Genomic DNA, 22,828 nt, shown 5'->3' with positions numbered 1-22,828 from the left:
GAGAGAGAGCACAGAATACCGGGCCATTAAGAGGAATTGACAATGCAAAGGCTGTCTTCATCATTCCCTGGCTCTTAAGTAGTGGACAGAGGAGAGAATTAGGAGGGAGGAAGTCACCAGGGTTACAGGAGGTGTGATGTTGCTACAGAAAAAGGGGCCCTTTTGCAGGTGGTTTTTTGAAAAGAGTGAGGACAGCAATATAAATGTTTTAATAAGTACAATGGAACATTGCTGGATCTAACAGCCAAACTATGCAGTGAATATCAGCCATGTCCCACCTTTCAATCTGGGATAGGGGATATAGCACTGGGAGAGGGGGAATTAACCCTCCCCACCCACAAGCCACTTTCCCATTGAAAATCACCCTCCTGTAGCTGCTATTTGTCCAGTGGGCATCTATATATTTTGGTCTTTACGCTAAACTGGCAACTTTGGACAAGAAAATAGTGCCTGGGGAAAGGATTATATCCTCCGTTTCTCAGTACCATGGTCCTAATTCAAAGTAGCACACACACACCCTGCTGCTATATTAACAACACTTTTTTTTAAAAAAAGGAACTCATATTCATGGGTCTCCTGCATTATGTCTAGTTTGGAACTTATTCACACATGACTGCTTGCATTTCTCCAAGCTCATCGTCCACATCTCTGGTCATGTCAGCTGAAATGATCCAAAGTGCACAAGTCTCAGACTCTTGTCCCATGAATTTTGCTATCAAATGGGTACCCCGAAGCTGAGCTCCATAGAAAAGATTTGTGCCTTCAATGTAGGTGGCAAATTCGTCACGGTGGGCAGGACATGACTCATTCTCTGGGAAAAGGCAGCTTATTTTTTTTACCAGTCTGTTTACCATCTCTCTTGGATAGTGTTTGGCATGTGCTATGAATCTCATTTCCTACACAGATGCAAAAGTTGGTACACAACCCTTCTGCTCAATTCAATCTGGCACTTTCCTCTTGGAGCTATAAATATTGACCCCTGCTGAAATTATTACTCTGGGCAAGGTGAAATTTGACAAGGATCAGAAGCTGAAATTGCACATGTTGAAAGTCTTTCCTACCCACCCAGCCTTCCCCAGCCACTAGCCAACAATAAGTGATCCAATGTAGTATACCGTATTTTTCTCTCTATAACACGCAGATTTTTTCTCCTAAAAAGGAAGGGGAAATGTCTGTGCGTGTTATGCAGCGAATGTGTGGTCCCTGGAGCCGAAAAATGAGGCAAAAATCAAACCGCGCTTCAGGGAGAAGGGAGCTCCGTGAGAGAGGAAGCTGTTGCTTTCCTGCATTCTGCCTCAGGGTCTTACTGCCCACCCGCTTCTGTTTCCTTGCTGTGTTTGCTCAAACGGAACAAAGAGCAGGGAAAGCCCCTCCCCTCCAGGCATGAAGAGAGGAAAAGCAGAGCGTCCGTCCTTCTATCCTCTCCCTGCTCCGGAGGGAACAATGTTTGTGAAGGGAAGAGAGATTACAGGTTCGGCTTAAAATTCTGATTTGACTTCCTGCTTTTTGTTTTTGGAGACACACAGCATTCAAATATGCTTTCTTCCATTTAAAAGGATGAAATCCTTAAACAGTGTTCTGCCTGTAAATTCATGCGATCTGGAAGATTACAGTGTCTGTACCTCTTAAGGGATGGCAAAGCTTAGGTTTCGCTGCTAAATAGTTCTTAATGCAGTTAAAATGCTTTCTTCTGTCATGCTGGTGGGAGGGAGAGAGAGAGAGAGAGAGAGAGAGAGAGAGAGCACGCTTGTGTGGGTGGGTGGGGGAAAACTTTTGCCTTCCTTTCCTCACGTTATAGCCCTCTCCTGCATTCTTAGCCTTCTGTGTTTTTCCTTCCCTCCCCACTTAAAATGTGGTTACAAAGCATGGATCCACATGGATCCTCAGGATCTTTGCATTGGGTCACCCCAAATTCACCATCAGAGCACATAGCATGTCCATGGCTACAGCCTGTCCCCCCCCCAAAAAAAAATATCACGCACCCACTGTTGCCTGGGGCTGCAATGGTGCAAAAACGTGGTTAAAAAGTATGGGTCCACATGGATCCTCAGGATCTTTGCATTGGGTCACCCCAAATTCACCATCAGATCACATGTCTGTGGCCACAGCATGAAGCACAAAAATGATACGTCCACTGTTTCATTCAGAATATTTTTTCCCTTGTTTTCCTCCTCTAAAAACGATGTGCGTGTTATGGTCAGGTGCGTGTTATAGAGCGAAAAATACGGTAATTGATCGGGTGCCTGAAATGGGCTGCGGAGACCTGGGTTCAGATCCTCACTCAGCCTTTATAAACTTACTGGGTGATCTTGAATCAGTCTCTCTCTCTCTCTCTCTCTCTCTCTCTCTCTCTCTCTGCCTAACCTACCTCATCAGTAGAGAAGTAAGGTGGGATAACTCCACCCTGAGGTCATCAGAGTGTGACAAAAATAATAATAATCATTCTGTCTTCACTTTTGTACATAAACTGCTGGAAGTGTTACACGAGGCCTATAATTAAAGTGAAGAGCTGGTCACCCCCAGCAACGATTTTCCTCAGATATAAAAGGGTCTAGGTCTGCTTTGCAGCAACTTTCTTTGACTGTAATTGCTATTCCCCTGTTTTTTTCTGGGAGCTAAACACAAAGGGGCCAAGTCCTGTCTCCTTCGTGTCTATGCATCTATTACAATAACAAATAAGAGCTGCCTTGTGGTTCTGTTTGTCTAAGAAGGTGGGGAAATGGATGGATCAAAAGGAGTTGGGTCACACAGGGTGGTGCTTGTTACAGTCCGTTGGATTACTATAGGATGTGTGAGAGAGGACTAGGCAGCTGCTTCCAAGAGTCAGCACAACAAGTAATACAGAATATTATGTTCACAATATAATATATCAGGCAAGTTAAATCTGGGATTTAGAGATGTGAAAAGGGTCATTTGTTTGAACTCAGTTAATCTGTATAAAAGGCTCAAGGTTGCTGGTCCCAGGACCCCACAGTGTCCCCTTCCTTTATAAAGGTTGTCTCTATCCCAGGATGTGGCAGCACTCTATAATGTATGTCTCCATTTTCAGAGCACAGTGCAGCTCCATAGCACTGTACTGAAGAGACATTCAGGTAAAGGTAAAGGATCCCTGACAGTTAAGTCCAGTCGTGAACGACTCTGGGGTTGCGGCGCTCATCTCGCTTTACTGGCCAAGAGAGCTGGCAATTGTCTGCAGACAGTTTTTCCAGGTCATGTGGCCAGCATGACTAAGCCACTTCTGGCTAAACCAGAGCAGCGCACGGAAACACCGTTTACCTTCCCGCCGGAGTGGTACCTATTTATCTACTTGCACTTTGACGTGCTTTCGAACTCTAGGTTGGCAGGAGCAGGGACCAAGCAACGGGAGCTCACCCTGTCACGGGGATTTGAACTGCTGACCTTCTGATTGGCAAGCCCTAGGCTCAGTGGTTTAGACCACAGAACCAACCGCGTCCCTAAAGAGACATTACAACTCCCTTATTTCTTGCAAATTTACTTTTGGCAACTCTACCTGTCTTACCTGAATCCAATTTCTGTAAGGAGGTTAAGCAATTTTTCTTAACTCAGTCTTGCTCTCCTTGTAACCATATGCATTTAACACAGCAGAGACAGTCCTCTCCCACCCAAAGGAAAGAAGAATCAGAAAATGCTCACAATGCTACAAGGCCTGTCAGTTTGCATGAAGGTTTGGCAGTTGTGGAGGCGGACAGAAACATGAAAGGAACGTGCATGTCTAGGTGATAGGCTAGTACTCATTAGGGGATTTTTAATGCAACAATATTTTTGTTAGGTCACTTTGCATATTGTTTTTTTTAAAAAAAAAACCAAAACCAAAACCAAGATGATCAACAAAGCAATCAGAATCAAGGTTGTGTTCATACACATGCATAATCCAAGTTAAGATTTTGCAGATAGTAATAAGAAATTCATGTTCTACTTTTCAAAAGCCAGTGAGATTCTTGGAAGATGGAGAACAGAATGTTCATCTTAGCTTCATGTGACCAGTTAGACTCACAGCAACCATAAACTGTGGGATCTTACAGAAAATCCTGGACCTTAGAGAAATAGTACAAAACCACAGCAAAAAGGGAAAGGAAAATCATCTATCCAGAAGTGGAGAGAATGGGTTTTTTGATTTGCTATATTCAAAGCTTACCATGGCTTCATCATACCTTACACTTTGAGCGTGTATACCCAAGATTTTGCAAATGTGCATCTTAAAATGAAAACTGTGGATGTGACAAACAGGTGTTTGAAAACCTATATTCCAAGCAGGTATATATTTGCTTTGGCTCTTTGTAAGGTGGCAAACCCAGTTTTGCTGCTGCCTAATGTGTCCTGGCCAAGATGGTTGTGGAAGGGAGAGATGGTTAGATGTGGTAGTGGTCTAAACATAATGAGGTTTGGCCAGTGCTGCATTAACCATCTTTCCCTTCCACAACACAATGCATAATCTTCCCCTCTATATTTATGTAAGCAAAGCAACAACAACACAGAGGGTGACAACAACCTTCAGGAATGTAGTCAATTGTTATAACCATTCAGCTGCTGCTCTTTGGGGTCATTCCTCATATCTTGTTTTCTAAGGCTGGTTCACACAATATAGCTTTTTTTGCATGCTAACATTTGGCTGCCCTACGGAAAACTACTAGTTGTTTTTGAGTATAGGAAGCTGATACTCATGTAATATTCCTTTTTAAAAAATGGATATACAAGTTACCTTACAGATGGATATATTAAAAGTTACTGAAGATGCTCAACAAGTGATGGAAGCAAACAGAATTAATGAATTTTCACTTGTTTTTCCACTTTTGCAATGGCCAAAACAGGTCATCTATCTCCCCTTGCAGCATCAGCTAAAGTAGATGTTATACAGCATCATCTCCCCCCAGGTACAAACTTGGCATATTAAGTATCTAAACCTTCTGTGACAATGTCATCCTGCAGTAATGTACATCACTGGGGATTCAATGCCATGGATTCAAAACTGATAATACTGAATTCCAGTGGTTTGTTACTGGCACCTAACAACTCATACTGAAAAATATAGACATGCATATCAATGTGTTTTATGGGTGGAAGTTGCTTTCATGTACGCAGGGAACAATATAGTTTAGACACATACATCCATTGATAGCACATACATCCATTGATCAGTTCTAAGGGGGGGAACTACCATTAACATACCCTTGCATATAGCACCTCAACCCTTTAAAAATGAAAAGCAGCCTCAAGGTGGACACTTACACATTCTCCCCCCCCAAAAAAAAAGGCAAAAGAGAAGGGTGGCTTGTATAAATATGCATGTGTTGATTTATATGTGTAAATGCCATGTCATGGATGCTTGAGTTGAGATTTCTGCATTGCAGAGGGTTGGACTAGATCGCCCTTGGGGTCTCTTCCAACTCTACAATTCTATTATTCTAAGTCTGACAGCCTCCAACAAAGCATAGCAACCCGGCTTAAGAATGATGGAGACAACGCTCTGTGCTCTGTTTGCCAATGTGACCAAAATCTAGGCAAGGCTTCCCTTCCTCAGTCTGCTGGCAAACCACCGATCTGGAACTTAGGATCTATTCTGACATCCAAAAAAGTTGCTGCGAAGGTTCGCACTCCTTTTGCCATGCCTCAGAGGCCGGTTATAAACATCCATCCAAAGTGCTATCAAAGTTTCACACACCAGCCTAGGGAAAATGAAAGCAAATCTTGAAATCCAAACCATACTTGGAAGGACAATCCAGTCTGGGTGCTGAGGGAAACCCGAGCTTGGTCCCTGCAAGGTTTTGCAATGCCTGTGGAGTCTGACTCAGTCAACACTGGTGCTGTCATAACTGGGTCACAGCCATGCCTGGTGCCTGGTTTAACTTAAGTCTTCCAGTACTAATAGGATCTGAATGCAGAACAAGACGAAGGGAAATTCATTTAGACTGAGTGGCAAGGTCTTTGTAGTGCCACATGCCCCGTTGATTATCAGGAGAGAAAGCCAAAGTTAATTACCATCTTCTCAGCTCTCAGGATGCCTGGCTTCTGAGTTAAGAGGAGGATATGATCAGTGACACAAATTGAGGTGTCAGTTGTAATATCCTGGACCCACCCAAAGTTGGAAAATGGGAAATGGCAATTGGGAATAAAGAGGTAGGGATGGGGGAATCTGACCATTCTGATTTCTTGCCAGTTTCTCATTTTCCTAATCTTAAGTTCTATTCTTCATGTTTCCACATCAGCTTGCAAAACGTAAGAAAAAATTCCTCATGAAAATTCATCAGCATCTTAGTGAATATCCCCTAATATAAAAACTTTTGCAAAGCAATTGCACTTAACCTATGCATTTATCTATGCTATTTTTACTAATACATGCATTCTTCTGCACACTTTATCCCAGTATATGCATTTTGGACACATTAGGTGCAAAATTCAGAGAAAAGCACATTTCAAAGGATGGCCATGTTTTGGTTCATGTACTGTTTCGAAAAATGGAAATACAGTAGCTTTTCCTTTAAATGCAAACTGAATCAAATTTCTCCCCATCCCCTAGACCAGGTATGGCCATCATCCCTGAGCACTGGTCCTGTTAGCTAGGGATGATGGGAGTTGTAGTCCCAAAACATCTGGAGGGCCAAGTTTGGCCATGCCTGCTCTAGACAGTATAGGGACATGGCTTGAGAACCACTTACTAAATTTCTGTTGAGAGCCAAGTTAGTCTACAATTCTCCCCAGTTGCCTGTCCAATTCACCTAGTCTGCTCTACCACTTCTGAATGATCAATTCTTAGGTATTATAACAAAACGTTTTTCAGCAGAGCTCAATCATTTACACAAAGGTAGATGAACATCTGGAATACCTTTAACGTTGATTCCCTTTTCGTGCCTCTAGTATTATTTGCAGCCTTTGACTGTCCACCTCAGTCACTATGGTTGGATTGTTTACCAGATCCTTATTTCTGTGTAATGTTCTATATTATTCAAATCCTAGGAACTGAGAGTCCTGTAGATCAGATTTTCAAGGGACAAATGGACTGCAAGAGAATGGGTAGGTTGCAAAACCTACCAATTCATCATCATCATCATCACTATTATTTCATGAACCATCTTTTACATGCACCTCAAGGTCAATTACTAGATAAAGTAAAGGGACCCCTGACCATTAGGTCCAGTCATGACCAACTCTGGTGTTGCGGCGCTCATCTCGCTTTATTGGCCGAGGGAGCCAGTGTACAGCTTCCAGGTCATGTGGCCAGCATGACTAAGCTGCTTCTGGCGAACCAGAGCAGCACACGGAAACACCGTTTACCCTCCCGCTAGAGCGGTAAATACAGCTTTTAAAATAAAAAATAAGTACCGAAAAACCACACCACCAAATGAACACCTAAGGCAGAGACATTTTCATCGTTAGAAAATATTTTTATCCCACTCCTCCATCCAATATGATGCTAGTATGTTTCACCGTGCAGAGTAAATAGCACCACCTGCTGACGAGGGGCAGATCAGGGAAATGGCATGGAATGAGAGGGTTAATACCCTCCTACTCTCGCACTCTGATCCCAGTCTGAATTAGGTTCCTTTGTGGCCACATTTACAATACTTTTAAAAAAACAACAACCCAAAACCAGTCCAACAACTGCGAGAGTGCTAATCACAGATCTCTCAACATCACATGTGGTTTGGCCCCTGAGTCAAACATACCTGGCTGCTTCAACCTTTCTTGAAAGGATTTTCCTTTTATCACTCTCACAGCTATTCTCTGAATGTCAGCAAAACAATGTTGGGGTAAGCCCTATCTGGCCAGATCCAACATGAGAGGAAGTTAAGTGTTCCAAAGGAAGGAAGACAGAGGAGTTAATGAGCCTTCCTTTTCATTAAGAGAAAATTAGTAGTAAAAGTAAAAAGCTGTTATGTGACTCTCCTCATTTTTTAAAAAATGTCAAGACTGTTTACTTAAGGGAGCAGCAATTGCTTTTGAGTGGAAAACATGAAGTATATGCACACACACATTCCTTCTCTGTGTTCTTCGTGCGAAGCTGGTCCATGAAAGAAGCTTTATAGCTTGCATTTGTATGGTGGGGCTTCACTATCAGTAGTCGTATGAAGCTATGAGTCCTGAACTCTTATTGGCTTTGCAGCAGACAAGTTGGGTTATGATAGGAGTGAGACAAAATGCTGATTCCCATCCTAGGGCAGGCCTGAGTACAGGCTCCGATTGGCCATAGAAAGAGGCAGAAGTTAGGAAAGCAGTGTTGTATAGCAGTATATGCCACCCTGAGCCCCTTGAAGGAAAGGTGGGATATAAATGCAATAATAAATAAATATAAACTGTGGATTTTGCTTGTAACAAGGGCACTTACAGTGGGAAGAGAGACCTCCAGGGGATTGGCCATTCCATGTCCTGTGGTAACAGGAGAACCTGAGAACATAACGTCTGATGAGACGTGGACATAAAACAGCCCACTAACCTGTTTTAGTCATTTATAACTAGGTGGAGAAGAAATCTTTGTGTCCAGCTGCCACAAGATATATGCCTTGCCTCATCCCATGCCATCCTTTTCATGGTGCACCACCACTAGGAGGGCACCACTGCCTGCTGATGCCTTTTGAAGGTCCATCCCTGGAAGCTTATGGGAATTTTGTAACATTTGCACTATTTGCATTTATTTACAAATGCGCAGGTTGAGCATACATAGAGGCACATGCATAAACACTCCCAACAGTCCACAGCTCCCACATCTGATGTCCAGCGACACAGGCAGCACCTCCAAAATACTTATAGATTCCAAAAGACAGCTCCCTGCTTCTTCTTCTGTGCCTGGGGCAGTTTTCCCCACTGAGGATACTTGAGAATAATTCCCACTGAACTGAACTTAGGAGCGTTATCCTAAGTAAGCATATTTAGGATTTGGTTGCAATTCTTAATATCTATTTATTTCTTTTAAAGAAGCAAATTTGCTGTTGCTCCCCTTATAAAGGCTCTTTCCCCCATACATATTTTTTTTGAAAAAAGGGACAGAACTTATCACTTGGGCACAAAGCTTTGCCTTCGCATAACACACGGAGATGGTAGAAATAAAGCCAGCTAAAAATATCACATGCAAGCTTTTGAATGTACCAGAACTCTTCTCCAGGCTGGATGTTAAGCGATAAACAAATACATAAATGGGGAAGGTGGAAGGGAAAAGGTATTACTGGGAATGACAGAAGCTCGTGTTTGTAACACTCTCCAGATATAATGGAGGAGGCATTTTGCAAGCTTAATCAGGTTAGATAAGTCTGCAAAGCTCATTCTCCCTTTGAACTGTTACGAAGTACAGACACAGGGTTCCAACAAGGCCAGCAACATCTTTCTATCTCCCTGTCTCTCTCACTTTTCTTTCTCTGTTTAACATCCAGCCGAAATAAGAGTTCTGGTAAACTCAAAAGCTTGCACTCCATGTTGTCGTTTTGGGTCAGCCTCCTACACACACACACACACTGCTTGACTTATGTATCTGCCTTGGTAGCTCAGTTGGTAAAGCATGAGATGCTTAATCTTAGCGTTGTGGGTTCGAGCCCCATGTTGGGCAAAAGATTCCTGCATTGCAGGGGGTTGGACTAGATGGTTCTTGTGGTCCCTTCCAGCTCTATGATTCCATGTACAGTGGTACCTCGGTCTACGAACAGCCCTGTTAAGGAATGATTTGGACAACGAACTCCGCAAAACAGGAAGTAGGTTACAGATGGGTAGTCGTGTTGGTCTGCCATAGTCAAAATAAAAAAATTCCTTCCTGTAGCACCTTAAAGACCAACTAAGTTAGTTCTTGGTATAAGCTTTCGTGTGCATGCACACTTCTTCAGATACTTCAGGAAGTAGGTGTTAGCGAACTTTGCCCCAGAAAACAAATGGAAGCCGAACGGTGGAAGGGCACCAGTGGTGGGAGGCCTCAGTAGGGAAAGCACGCCTTGGTTTAAGAATGCATTGGTTTAAGAACGGACTTCCAGAATGGATTAAGTTCGTAAACTGAGGTACCACTGTATATTTTTTTCTAATGAACAAGCTGCTTAGGCTTTTCGACTCTTTTTTCTTTGAAGGCACCCATTGTGTGTTTTCTACATGCTATTCATAAAGGTAAAGGGACCCTTGACCATTAGGTCCAGTCGCAGATGACTCTGGGATTGCGGCGCTCATCTCGCTTTACTGGCCGAGGGAGCCGACGTTTGTCCGCAGACAGTTTTTCTGGGTCATGTGGCCAGCATAACTAAGTCTCTTCTGGAAAATCAGAGCAGCACATGGAAACGCCATTTACCTTCCCGCAGGAGCAGTGCTTTCGAACTGCTAGATTGGCAGGAGCAGGGACTGAGCAACAGGAGCTCACCCCATCGCGGGGTTCAAACCGCAGACCTTCTGATTGACAACCCCTAGGCTGTGTGGTTTAACCCACAGCGCCACCCGCGTCCCTCATGCTATACATACAACAACCCAAAATATGGAGAATCCATCAATAGAATGGGCAGATGGCCGAACATGACATTGTGAGACCTAGATGGCGGTACTCAGGGCATGCAGAGCGCGCTGAACCAAACCGCCTTCCCTCTCTGGAAATGATCATCCTTCTCTCTCTCCCTCACACAATCTCACAGACACACACACCTTTCCTTAGTCAACAGGAGGTATTTCCTTTCTATTTCACTCCCATGCAGATCCTTTTTTTTCTGAAGCAGGCCGGGTCCCGACAAGATGCTGCCGCGCCTGGGCCTCGCCTTCCCTTTGAACATGGGGGAATGTTATTAATTGCCCGCCCTGGGGGAACATTCTCGGCTGGAAACTATTCAGTCTCCCCGGGGTCCCTTTGTAGTGGGACCTGCGGCTGCTCCTGCCGGGAGCCAAGAGGTTCCAAGAACGGCTCCCACACGTACAGGTGTGCCTGACTCACTCCCTCCCACCCACCCATAGGGGCTCCTTTCATTTGAAAAATCCTCTCCCTTCAAGCAGGGTTTAGGCAGAAGTTCTGGGATGAAGACGGGCAGAAGAGCCAGGCAATTTTAACCAAGGGTGGGGGGTGGGGAAGAAGGCTCTACATTTTCCTCAGAACCCATTGTTTCTGTCGAGGCAATGGTCCCCTATTCCATGTCATTACAAGCCATGGAAATAATGTGGGGTGCTCTGATCCTGTAGCTAACTGTTATGTTTGAATGATTATTTTTTAAAAAATCCTCTGAACAGCTTTGTAAGGTAAGTTATTTATTTACTTAAACTCAGGTGGGTGGGGTATAAGTAATAAAATTGTTATTAGTATTAGTATTAGTATTATTCGCTCAAAGAGGCATTGGAAAAGCAATATAATAAAAACAGAGAGACATAAAATATTATTATTAAAATGTATCTAATAAGAATAATAATAATACATTGGAGGAGCCCATTTAGTCCAATGCATTACCCACAACAGGTTATACCATGAGGTTCTTGACTGGTTTTGCTGCAACAAAGAAATACCCATAGAGTGCTCCAACAACGAACATAAGAACTGCCTTGCTGGATCACATCAAGGTCCATTTAATTCTGTTTCAAACAGCAGCCAGGCAAATGTCTCTGGGCACCCACAAAAGGCAAGAAGAAGAAGAAGAAGAAGAAGAAGAAGAAGAAGAAGAAGAAGAAGAGTAGTAGTAGTAGTTTGGATTTGATATCCCGCTTTATCACTACCCAAAGGAGTCTCAAAGCGGCTAACAATCTCCTTTCCCTTCCCCCCCACAGCAAACACTCTGTGAGGTAAGTGAGGCTGAGAGACTTCAAAGAAGTGTGACTGGCCCAAGGTCACCCAGCAGCTGCATTTGGAGGAGCGGAGACGCGAACCCATTCACCAGATTACGAGTCCGCCACTCTTAACCACTACACAGCACTGGCTCTCACTGAAAGGGACGGCCTTGCTACCCTGCAGTTTGTACTACGAGTACCTCTGTACAAGGAAGTTCCAGTCAGCTACATTGGCCAACAATCATACCTGAGGATGTGATTTCAGTCTAATGCATGGACTAGAGCACTTCAGTTTTTGCACTTCTATGAATTTTGAAATGTGGTTACCTCAAACAGACCAAAAGTGTTTCAGAAATACATGCTTTAGGGTAAAAATGCGTATTAGAATTTATAAATGGAACAAATACAATAGAAAACAATGCAAATTTTCATTTCCCCCCATTAATCACAGACAGATGTGGGAACAGCTCAGAAACGTCTTACGAATGAGCACAGGCCCAACACACATGGATCAGAAACAGCAATCCATACATTTCAGTCGGGGTGCCAACTCATGGCGGCTGAGTCCTTCCCCCCCCCCCAATGCCAAAAATCAGGGGGTGGAGGAGGCAGAGCGCAGAGCTGAGTATGGCACAACTTCAGTGGCCGACTCCTCCTCCTGCTGCTACTGCAGAGGGTTCAAGCACCCCCTGCAGATGGCAGTAGCAGGAAGAGGAGGAGCTGCCGGCCACTGAAGCAGCACTGCCACTGCATTCGGTTCTACCCCTGGCTCCTCCCAATCTCCCAAAGTTGTGTATGCGATGTTGGTACACCACACACACAACATCGCCCTCCTCCCCCAATTGCCCTCGCAAGCTGGCACATCTGATTCCAATTAATAGGTGTTGACAGACCTATCCTTGATGAGTTTGCCTCATCCTTTTTAAAAGCATCTCAGCTTTTAAATTGTGTGGTAGTTAATTCCATAAATTGATCCTATATTACTGGTGCATCTTTTAGCACTGGTTCAAGGATTGCAATAAGGCATTGCACATGAAGCCCTTGGAACAACTTGAAAGCTCTATACAAATGTTAAAGGCAATATCATTGCTATTTTGCATGGAAAAGAACTTCTTCGAACCTCTTCTGCTGCTCATTTCCATTGCGTTCTAGCCAAATTCTAGAATTATTAGGGAAAGAGGGAGGAAGAAAACTTACTGCACCTTTCCCCCCCACACCATATAAAATTTTATGCCGTTCAATCATCCCCCTGTCCCGTTTTCTTTACAACAATGAAGAGCTAAGCACTCAAGCTTCTCCTTATTTTACTTGTATTTATTTCACAAAAATTGTATGCTGCTTAATTTTAAAGAAAATCTCTAAGTGGTTTCCTTGTAGGGAAGTGCTCACAATTCCTTGACCATTTTAATACTCTGTACCTTTTCCAATTCTATAATATAATAATAATAATAATAATAAATTTTATTTATATCCCGCCCTCCCCAGCCGAAGCCGGGCTCAGCCGGGCTCAGCCGGGCTCAGCCGGGCGGCTGTTTTGAGACAACACAAGCAGAACTATGTGCAATATTCTAACAGCACGATCCTATGAATGTTCAATCCTATGAACGTTCAAGGGAAAGCAAGTCCAGTGCTGGGTTGGAAGAGCTTCTGGAACAATATCTATGTACCAGCTCTGTGCCCTGCCTGTTACTGGAAACTATGCCAGTCCTGACTATGTACTGTCCTGACTTTGTTTCTTGCCTGACCCTTTGTTGTGGACTCTGCTTGCTTAGCCTCTGACATTGGACTGGCCCTGGATACTGTTTTGGTTGCTACCCCATTGGTGTTGCCACTGGCAAGTCCCCTGTTTCCTCAGGAGCCCAGTGAGAACAGGATAGGTACTCACAGCCTGTTCAGAGCAAACCCCATAGATCTTATAGGCTGAAACCTGGCCAGTGCTTTCTCAAAAGTTTTAACTGTGACGTCTGTAAAGATGAAAGTTTCCTTTCCCTCCAAGCTCTCATCAACTGAGTTTCTCTCTAGGCTCAATAACGTGTTTTGACCATGGCAACATTTCCTTCTCCAGCCTTGACTAGGTAATATATCCAACAAACACACAGAAAAACATTCAACAAACATATTTCTCCACTGAGCAACCCATCCCTGTTTACTTCCACGGGCTCTTACTTTCTCCAGTGAATCAAAAACATACCATTCAAGCTCTCCTCAGAACTTTCATAATCTATCATGTCCTTGTTTACCATCTCTCCTACACTGGTGCCATGATGACGCCGCGGCCTGTGCCAAATATGACAGCATCTTCTAGCAAGCCCTACATTTCCTGCAAATATCCTGAAAATTCTGTTGCCTACCAAAAACAATGGCTCGCTAGTAGAGTAGGGGTGCTTACATCATGGTTTAGCATGCTCTCATTGTTTCCTATGCTTCTTTGTTGGCATTTGTCCTTTGCGTTTTCCTAAGCTACAAGACACCTGGCTCGACAGTAGTGCATGTGACAAGGATCTAGGGGCCTTAGTACACCATAAGCTTATCGTGAGTCAACAGTGTGATGCAGCAGCGGAAAAAAGCTAATGCTACTCTAGGCTGCACCAACGAAAGCATAGTGTCCAGATCATGGGTAGGCAAACTAAGGCCCGGATCCGGCCCAAATGCCTCCTAAATCCAGCCCAGGGATGGTCTGGGAAGCATGTTTTTACATGAGTAGAAAGCGTCCTTTTATTTAAAATGCATCTCTGGGTTATTTGTGGGGCATAGGAATTTGTTCATTCCCCACCCCCAAAGATAGTCTGGCCCCCCACAAGGTCTGAGGGACAGTGGACCGACCCCCTGATGAAAAAGTTCACTGACCCATGGTCCAGATCAAGAGAAGCAATAGTCCCACTCTATTCTGCCTTGGTCAGCCCCCACCTGGAGTACTGTGTCCACTTCTGGGCACCACAATTTAAGGAGGATATTGACAAGCTGGAACATGTGCAGAGAAGGGTGACCAAGAGGATCAAGGGTCTGGAAACTAAGCCTTATGAGGAACGGTTGAAGAAGTTGGGTATGTTAAGGTTGCATAAGCGGAGACTGAGAGGAGTTATGATAGCCATCTTCAAATAACTTCACATGGAAGAGGGAGCATGTTTTCTCCTGCTCTAGAGGCTAGGGCCTGAACCAATGAATTCAAGTTACAAGAAAGGAGATTCTGACTAAACATCAGGAAGAAATTTCTGACTGTAAGAGCTGTTCAACAGTGGAACAGTCTGCCTCCGGTGGTGGTGGAGGACTCTCCTTCCTTCGGAGGTTTTAAGCAGAGATTGGATGGCCATCTGTCACGGATGCTTGAGTTGAGATTTCTGCATTGCATGAGGTTAGACTAGATAACTCTTGAGATCCCTTCCAACTCTACAATTCTATGATTCTGCAACATTTGAATCAGAGACCTTGTAGCACATAGTACCACCCATGTTTGCTACAGAAGAGACCATGTACAAATTATGAAAGTTGAGCACATTTGCATACCTTTTCTTACTTCTGATAATTTATTTCATTTCTACACACCATTTGACTGCTAAATACACTGGGCCATATCTAATGCTGTATTTCTGCCAATGCAACAAACATCTGGGCGTGCAGTGGAACTTCCTCTTCTGTCTCCTCCAGCTGACAAAGTCAGCTCAGGAGGGTTGGGACCCCCCTGGGCAGATTTTAGTGAAGGGAGAGGAAATGGAAGCCCCATACTACCAGTGGAACTATGCGTGTGGACCATACAGCACATTCAACACTTAAGAGGGCCTCCCTTAGGGTTTAAACGAGATTGGACAGTGGCAAGCCCGTGTTTTAGCTCATTGCTCACCATCAAACATATACAGGCCTCCTTCAGATGTTCAGCTTATTGAACATTATTCCTGCTTGCATAAAGCTTATGCATAGGTTATACTATGCAGAGTCTTTATGGAGCATTGGTTTTGCAGGGTAGCTATACGACAATGAGCACTCGTCCCGATTTTCTTGCATGGTGTTTAGAGGTCTTCCCGTTAATTAGCTGATCATCCCTCAGTTTCCAATATATTTCCCCATGCCTTTCCTAACTACAAAAAGCCAGCTACATATATATTTGTATTGTTGTGCTAGGGTGAAAGAGTGCTTTAATTGTGCAAACCTAATTTTCCAGTAAGCACTTGAATAAAACCCACAAATGAGTGACATGCTGTGTGTGTGTGTGTGTGTGTGTGTGTGTGTGTGTGTGTGTGTGTGTTGAGAGAGAGAGAGAGAGAGAGAGAGAGAGAGAGAGATTATATTTCATGGGAAAAGGAACAGGTGTGAGGGGGGTGCTGATCCCTTCCCTTGCCTGTGCTTTTCCACCCAGAACCTTCTCCCCCCAGCTGTTTTTCTCCTGGCCAGATCCTGAGACCAGTGTAAGCTACACAGGGAGAAAAGCAGCTACAGGCTGGTGGTGTACAGGAAAACATGCAGGCAGGGACGGATTTGCCACTCCCTTCCCACGTACCAGCCTCCTGCACTTTCGTTTACCACAAGCTGCATTTCAACACATGGACACTGGTGTTCCATTCAAAACTGCAGCAACTCTCTCTGTGTGTGTGTCGGTGTGTTTGTAAATATAAATCAATACTGGAACTATGAAAGCCATTTTACAGGGTGCATCATTGGACTGGTTGTCACCATAGCCATTCCTCAAAGAGAAAAACAAAGGGCTCAGAACTCACTTGCATCCCATTGCTGCCTCCAACGTTCCCACTCATAAACCATAATTTATTTCATCTCAGGGCTGCTGCTCCAGATGTCTTTTTTATTATGCGTTCATGATTATTTGTGCTCATGATGCTTTCGGGACAGTTACACACGATTCTGCTTTTACAGTACTATTTGTAGTTCCTGTAAGTTTTCACACTGCAAATGTTCTAGGCTTCTTCTATTTATTTATTTTTTGCGCCCCGCTTTCATTGCATCACCATGCAGAAGTCCTCCAGCAGTAACACAGTGACCCTGAGGAAGCATTGCAGAACAATTAAGAAAGCTGAACGCTGTGTGGACAGTCCAGTATAAATCTCCTGATAATACACTATCATTGTGTCCGTGTCATGTTGCAGAATACACCTGGGGGTGGGAACCTGTCCCGAGGGACTCTAAGTGTACCGATCTCTTGTTTACTACACTGGGAAAAAAAGGACAGGGTGGATTGAAAGAGCTCCCAAACTCAGGCTAGTTTGGAAATGTGAAGCCTCTCTCTTTGCCTGCTGCTTCCTGTACATGAGCAGGTGCAGCAGGAGTGTAAGGCATGGCATTATAGACTGCCCTGTGCCCCTCCTCATTCACCCTTCGGCATCCGAAGACCTGCCAGAATAAAAAAAAACTTTGAAAAAATTAAAAAATTTCAAAGTCAGTCTTAAATTCCTATAATCGCTAGTTAGAGCTCCTCACGCGCAGATCTAAGGGCATGAGCTCAGTGCTTGCAGTGCCCTGGGCAGATTTATAAGTTGCTTCTTCAGAAAGGGGAGGGCCGAGGTGGAGAGGGAGCTGCCAGACTAGGCTTGCTGTGTTCCACTGCCCTCCACAAAGCCAGGGGGTGGGAGCAGCTGCTTCGCTGTGACCTGACCAATCCAGTAATTCTGCAGAGCTCCAAAGCCTTTACAGCCACCTCAGTTCTCAGCCCCAGCACTGGCCAACTGTAGCTTTCCCAGCCCGAGGCTCCACCGCATTCTTCACCAGCACTGGGGTGCTCTGGGTTTTGCACCTAGATGCTTCCTCAGTGCTTTGCTTCCTTCACAGAGACTGGATGCATTTTTCCTTACGCTAGGAGCACTTCTTTCCCATTGAGCCAAAAATTAAAAATGATGACATCTTGCTGACATGATGTCTTTCATCTACAGCACCATGTGTGGCTAAGAAGATCCGCGAAAAGGCTTGTCTCCACAGAAATTTGAGCTGCTTAATTAACTTTGGTTTATAGTGAAACTCAGCATTTCTGTAGCACTTCTGAGAGTTTAAACCACTTTGTGTACATTCTATTGTAATCGTCACAACAACCCTGTAAGGTTAGAATCAACCCTGTTCAGGCATATATATATATATATATATATATATATATATATATATATATATATATATATTTGCTTTCGTAGATTTTCACGGGTACAGGAATGCAGGTTTTGGTGTCTTCGGGTGTCTTCCCGTGTAAGAGTAAGATTTCTCGCTAAGCAACTTCAGCCCTATGCAGAATCCATCGCTTCACACGTTACTAACTCCTTCCAGTTCATAGAAACAATAAAGAAGCAATACCTACATCCCGATGACCTACTTGTGAGCTTCGATGTTGTATCTCTCTTCACTCAAGTGCCCATTAATGAAGCCTTGACAGCCATTCAAAACAAATACAACCCCCCCAAATACATCCTGGACCTGACCAACCACTGCCTAACCAACACGTACTTCATCCACAATGGACAAAGATACAAACAGATAGAAGGAGCACCTATGGGATCACCCCTCTCACCGGTCATCGCAAATTTGTACATGGAACACTTTGAAACCAATGCTTTAGACAAGTCAGAACACAAACCCAAACTTTGGCTCAGATATGTTGACGACACCTTTGTAATTTGGCCACACGGGAAAGAAAAACTAGATAGCTTCCTCACACATCTCAACAGCCTACACCCCAAAATACAATTCACTATGGAAATAGAAGACAACAACCAACTCCCCTTTCTTGACGTCCTAATCTACAAAAAACCTGATGGCTCCCTAGGACACACTATCTACCAGAAAAAAACACACACCAACCGCTACTTACATGCACAATCACACCACCACCCTGCACAAATAAACTCCGTAGCCAAGACTCTCATCTCCAGAACCAAACGCCTGGCTGACAAAGACCACTTGACAACTGAGTTACAGAATCTCTCAAATGTGTTAATCGCCAATGGATACCAGAAAAACAGGGTTACGAAGCTAATCCAAAAAGAAACACCCCCCAAAAACCAAGACACAGAAGAAAACAATGGCATGGCCCTCCTTCCTTATATCAAGGGCACTACAGACAAAATCAGCAAAATCCTCCATAAACACAATATCAAAACAGCCTTCTGCACCAACCAAAAAATAGCCAATATCCTCAGAAACCCAAAAGACAAAATCCAGCTGGAAAACCAAGGGGTCTATGAAATACCCTGCAAAGTCTGCCCAGCCACGTACATTGGACAAACAAACAGACGAATAAATGCACGTATCGCAGAACACAAGAATGCCGTCAAAAAAGAAGAAAAAACTTCCTCTCTTTTCCAACACATGAAAGAAACAGGACACGAAATTAATTTTGCAGATTCCAAATTGCTCTTTAACATGGAACATCACCACAAGAGAATAATCATGGAAGCCATCGAGATAGAGAAACACCCTCACAACATGAACAAGCGTGACGACACGTTCCGCCTGCCAGACATCTGGAAATTAGCCCTCCCCACAAAAACCGACACCAGAACCAGAGGCACACAGAACGCCGTCACCAATCAACCACACCAGACCCAAACCCAGACCCTCTCCACAGACATATTACAGACTCCATCCAGTAGCCAAACTATAGTGGCACCTCCGGATGCTGCACCCCCCTGCAATCCCTACACAGATCTGGCTGGCACAAGGCACAAAACCACAGCTCGCCCCTATACACGAAGCCAAGCCAGAGCACAACTAAATGCAGCACAGCCATCTTCTCAGAAAAACTCTTCACAAGCTCAAGAGGTCAAGACACAAAAGCTTTAGCAACTAATCTACACTTAATGACCCACCCAGTGGTATTCAGAATATCACTCATGAAATCACTCAAGATATCCCTCAAGTAATTAAGGAACAAAAGAAGAAGAGGCACACTAATCTAGGAACTTCCTCTCTGCCCAGAACGTTGGAGGCTATACACCACACCCCTCAACAGTATTTATAGGAACTCAAACACCAGATTCTGCTCTGTTCCAGTAACAAGAAGCCGAAAGCACCAGCCTGAAGATGACGAGTGAGACCTCGTCGAAACGTCGCACAGACACCCCGACTCTTACACGGGAAGACACCGGAAGACACCAAAACCTGCATATATATATGCAGTAACAAGAAGCCGAAAGCACCAGCCTGAAGATGACGAGTGAGACCTCGTCGAAACGTCGCACAGACACCCCGACTCTTACACGGGAAGACACCCGAAGACACCAAAACCTGCATTCCTGTACCCGTGAAAATCTACGAAAGCATATATATATATATATATATATATATATATATATATATATATATATGAGATGTCATATGGTTAATTATATTAGCCATATCATCATTCCCTGTCATTGGAGGCTCAGGTGGTCTCAGTGGCCAGGAGTACCTTTAGGAGAAACCTCAACAATGGAACCAGAACCCTTAGTCTACCCCGGGGATGAGAGGGGGCCTCTCCCCTTGGACATATGAAAATTTCAGGACACCTCAGTAAAGGGGTCTGGATTGAAGTTTCATCTGAAGGTCCAGATTGAGGCTGATGGGCCAAAGGACCTGGGAGGGGTCACCTTAGTTGATCTGCATCTTGAGGGGACACTTAACCCCTATGAGCTTGTTCAGCAGTTGGTTTGAATGATTCAGGACACATACCCAATGGCTATGCCAAAGCATACTGTCATTTGTAATCAATCAAGTTGTGGCCAAATTAATTCCAAGATCTTGTCATGTTGCTTTAGTTGCTACTACGTTAGTGCCCCTTTCTGCTTCCCAGAGCACACTGTGCATGTGTCTGCCATGGAACTGATTACCTAGAGGGGTGGTGGGCTGTCCCTCACTAGAGATCTTTAGTCAGAGGCTCGTTCCATCATTTGCCAGGGATGCTCTTAAGTTTGGATTTCCTGTGCCGAGCAAGGAGTTGGATTAGACCAGGCACGTCCAAAGTCTGCCGGTCGATCTAATCCGGCCCCTGTGGCAGTATATGTCCTGTGATAAAATCCTTTAAAAAGCTCAGGAACTGCAATCCCAAGCTCAACAACTTCACACACGTTCACTTCATCAAATCTGGCCCTCTTTGAAAAAAGTTTGGGTACCCCTGGATTAGACGGTCTACTACAAGACTCCTTCCGACTCTGTGAGTCTAAGATTCTGAATCCCATGCTTTCAACAGGAGGTTTAAGGGCACGTGCCTAGTGCAGGAGATTGCAATCCAATGCATACCTTACTTCAGATGCCTGTGGGAAACTCGCAAGCAGGACCCAAGCACAGGAGGACTCTCTCCCCAACCCACAGCTGCCAGCAACACCACAGTCAACTGTGACTTTAAAAATGCATGTTGCACGGCCACTCCTTCTACCAACCCCCCCACCCACAGTACCCTTCTGCAAACCAATGTGACTGCCCTTTCATCTTCCAGGGGATCAAGGGAACTCTCTGCTGCCAGAGACAAAATGCAAGGTGGCATTTGGTGTGGCGTGACCTGCATTATACCCTTTTTGTGCCTGTCTTTCCCTAAGATGCCTAACTGCCAGCTTTAGCATGATTAGGCTGAGTTCCAATGGAACATCATGGAACATGTGATTTTCTTTCTACTCACATGATGGCTTGGGGGTCTGATTGAACAGTCTTAGATCTTTCTGAATGCTAATCATGCTGTGGCAAGGCTAGATGAATGCGTTCATGTGATCCTGCCTATACAAGTACTAAATTTACAAACACACCATTTTAGCAATGGAATGGTATTACCTGATCTTGATTCTGCAAGGAATGAATGTGGGGAGAATGTCTAAACTCCTTGGCTAGGAGTCCTAACAGCAAAGCACTGACACATGTACACAACCATAGAAAGTGCTAATACCACCACTGTTCCAACACCACTCTCACAAAAAATAGCACAAAATCTGGATTCCTAATTAATGCTGGAAACAAAGTCTTACGCAGAACAGCAGAGGCACTCTTATTGGTCCATTATGGCTTCAGGACCAAGATGCATGTACCACTTGAGCATTTTTTACAGCCTTTTCCAATTAAAATGTAAGGTCAGCAATTGGGTTAGAATGGTTGAGCCACATGTCTAATCCTGGTTTTAGCCTATTTTAAATCTATGTTTATTTGTATTATTGTAATCAGATGCAATAGTTTTATTATTGCATTTTAATAATTGTTGTTGGTGTATTTTAGAGACTGTAAATCACTTTGTTGTATATGAGGCTTTTAAACAAACAACCAAACAAACAACCAAACAAACAATCCCAATATTTAAGGGGCAGACCTTACAAACTCAGATGGCCGTCTGATATCCTCTTTCCTTGGTGAGGTGCCACATGGAAAGGACACTTAAAACCCAGGCCATCACAGAAATATCCTTGGGTATTCCTCTGAACAACATGACTTATGTATGCACACTTACTCCCAAGAAAATGTGCATATTAGGATTGCAGCTGTAATGCAAGTTCTGGAAAGAACATTATTGCTAAAAGAGGAACGTTGAGCCACATTCCTGGAATAATATGTAAACTGACTGAAATGGAGAGCAATTAGAATTGGTAAGGCATGTTTCACAGATATCCTAATTGTTTTGGTGTGCTAACCCTAGCATGATGCCATCCATGGTCGATGGGCTAAAAGGCAACTGATAAAGGCATTATCACTTGAGTGTAGTGAGAATATTTCTGCCCCACCCTATGAAGGAATGAACGCTGCTCAGTGCTATGCTGCGTCTACCCCATAACCAACACCAGGGTTAGAGATGACAGCTTCCTGGCAATTTCTTGTGCCAAATTCCTGTCATAGTTTGGTCCCAGTCTGTCCCTCACTTCCAGTGCTGGGCAGTGGAGGGGCAAGTGAAAAGGTCAGAGCAAGGCCAAGCCCAAACTAACAGGCTCTCGTCTTGGGCGGAAGGTGCAAGTCGGTGCTATTTGCATTAGTGATCCTCCATACTGGAAGCAGAAATAGTAGAGAGAAGGGTGGCACTTGGGTTTCAGATTTGCAGGTGGGCTGCGAAATTCCAGAGACCCACAAAGAATGTCAAAGCCATTGGAAAGCGCCTTCTCAACTGAATTCTACTTGGAATTGCAGCGGAGTGAAGAGCCCACCCTGTTTCAGATGGGCAAGAAAGCCGATGGGGACC

The 22,828-nt window shown here is 44.1% G+C and overlaps 2 protein-coding genes across 2 annotated transcripts in view; one reads left to right on the top strand and one right to left on the bottom strand.

Moving 5' to 3' along the window:
- The window catches only part of LGR6 (leucine rich repeat containing G protein-coupled receptor 6), a 153,937-nt gene that overhangs the window by 125,672 nt on the left and 5,437 nt on the right, over positions 1-22,828 (bottom strand). The gene's annotated exons all lie outside the window — the stretch shown is intronic.
- The window catches only part of ARL8A (ARF like GTPase 8A), a 176,504-nt gene continuing 164,211 nt past the window's right edge, over positions 10,536-22,828 (top strand). Inside the window, exon 1 of the mRNA XM_082227461.1 lies at positions 10,536-10,539. The gene's annotated coding sequence lies outside the window, so the exon portion shown is untranslated. The remainder of the gene's footprint in view (positions 10,540-22,828) is intronic.

The sequence above is a fragment of the Podarcis vaucheri genome (assembly GCF_965113315.1).
Source record: "Podarcis vaucheri genome assembly, chromosome: 6".
Lineage (NCBI taxonomy): Eukaryota > Metazoa > Chordata > Lepidosauria > Squamata > Lacertidae > Podarcis > Podarcis vaucheri.
The sequence above is the reverse complement of the archived record's forward strand: the minus strand, read 5'-3'. Positions and strand labels throughout refer to the sequence as shown.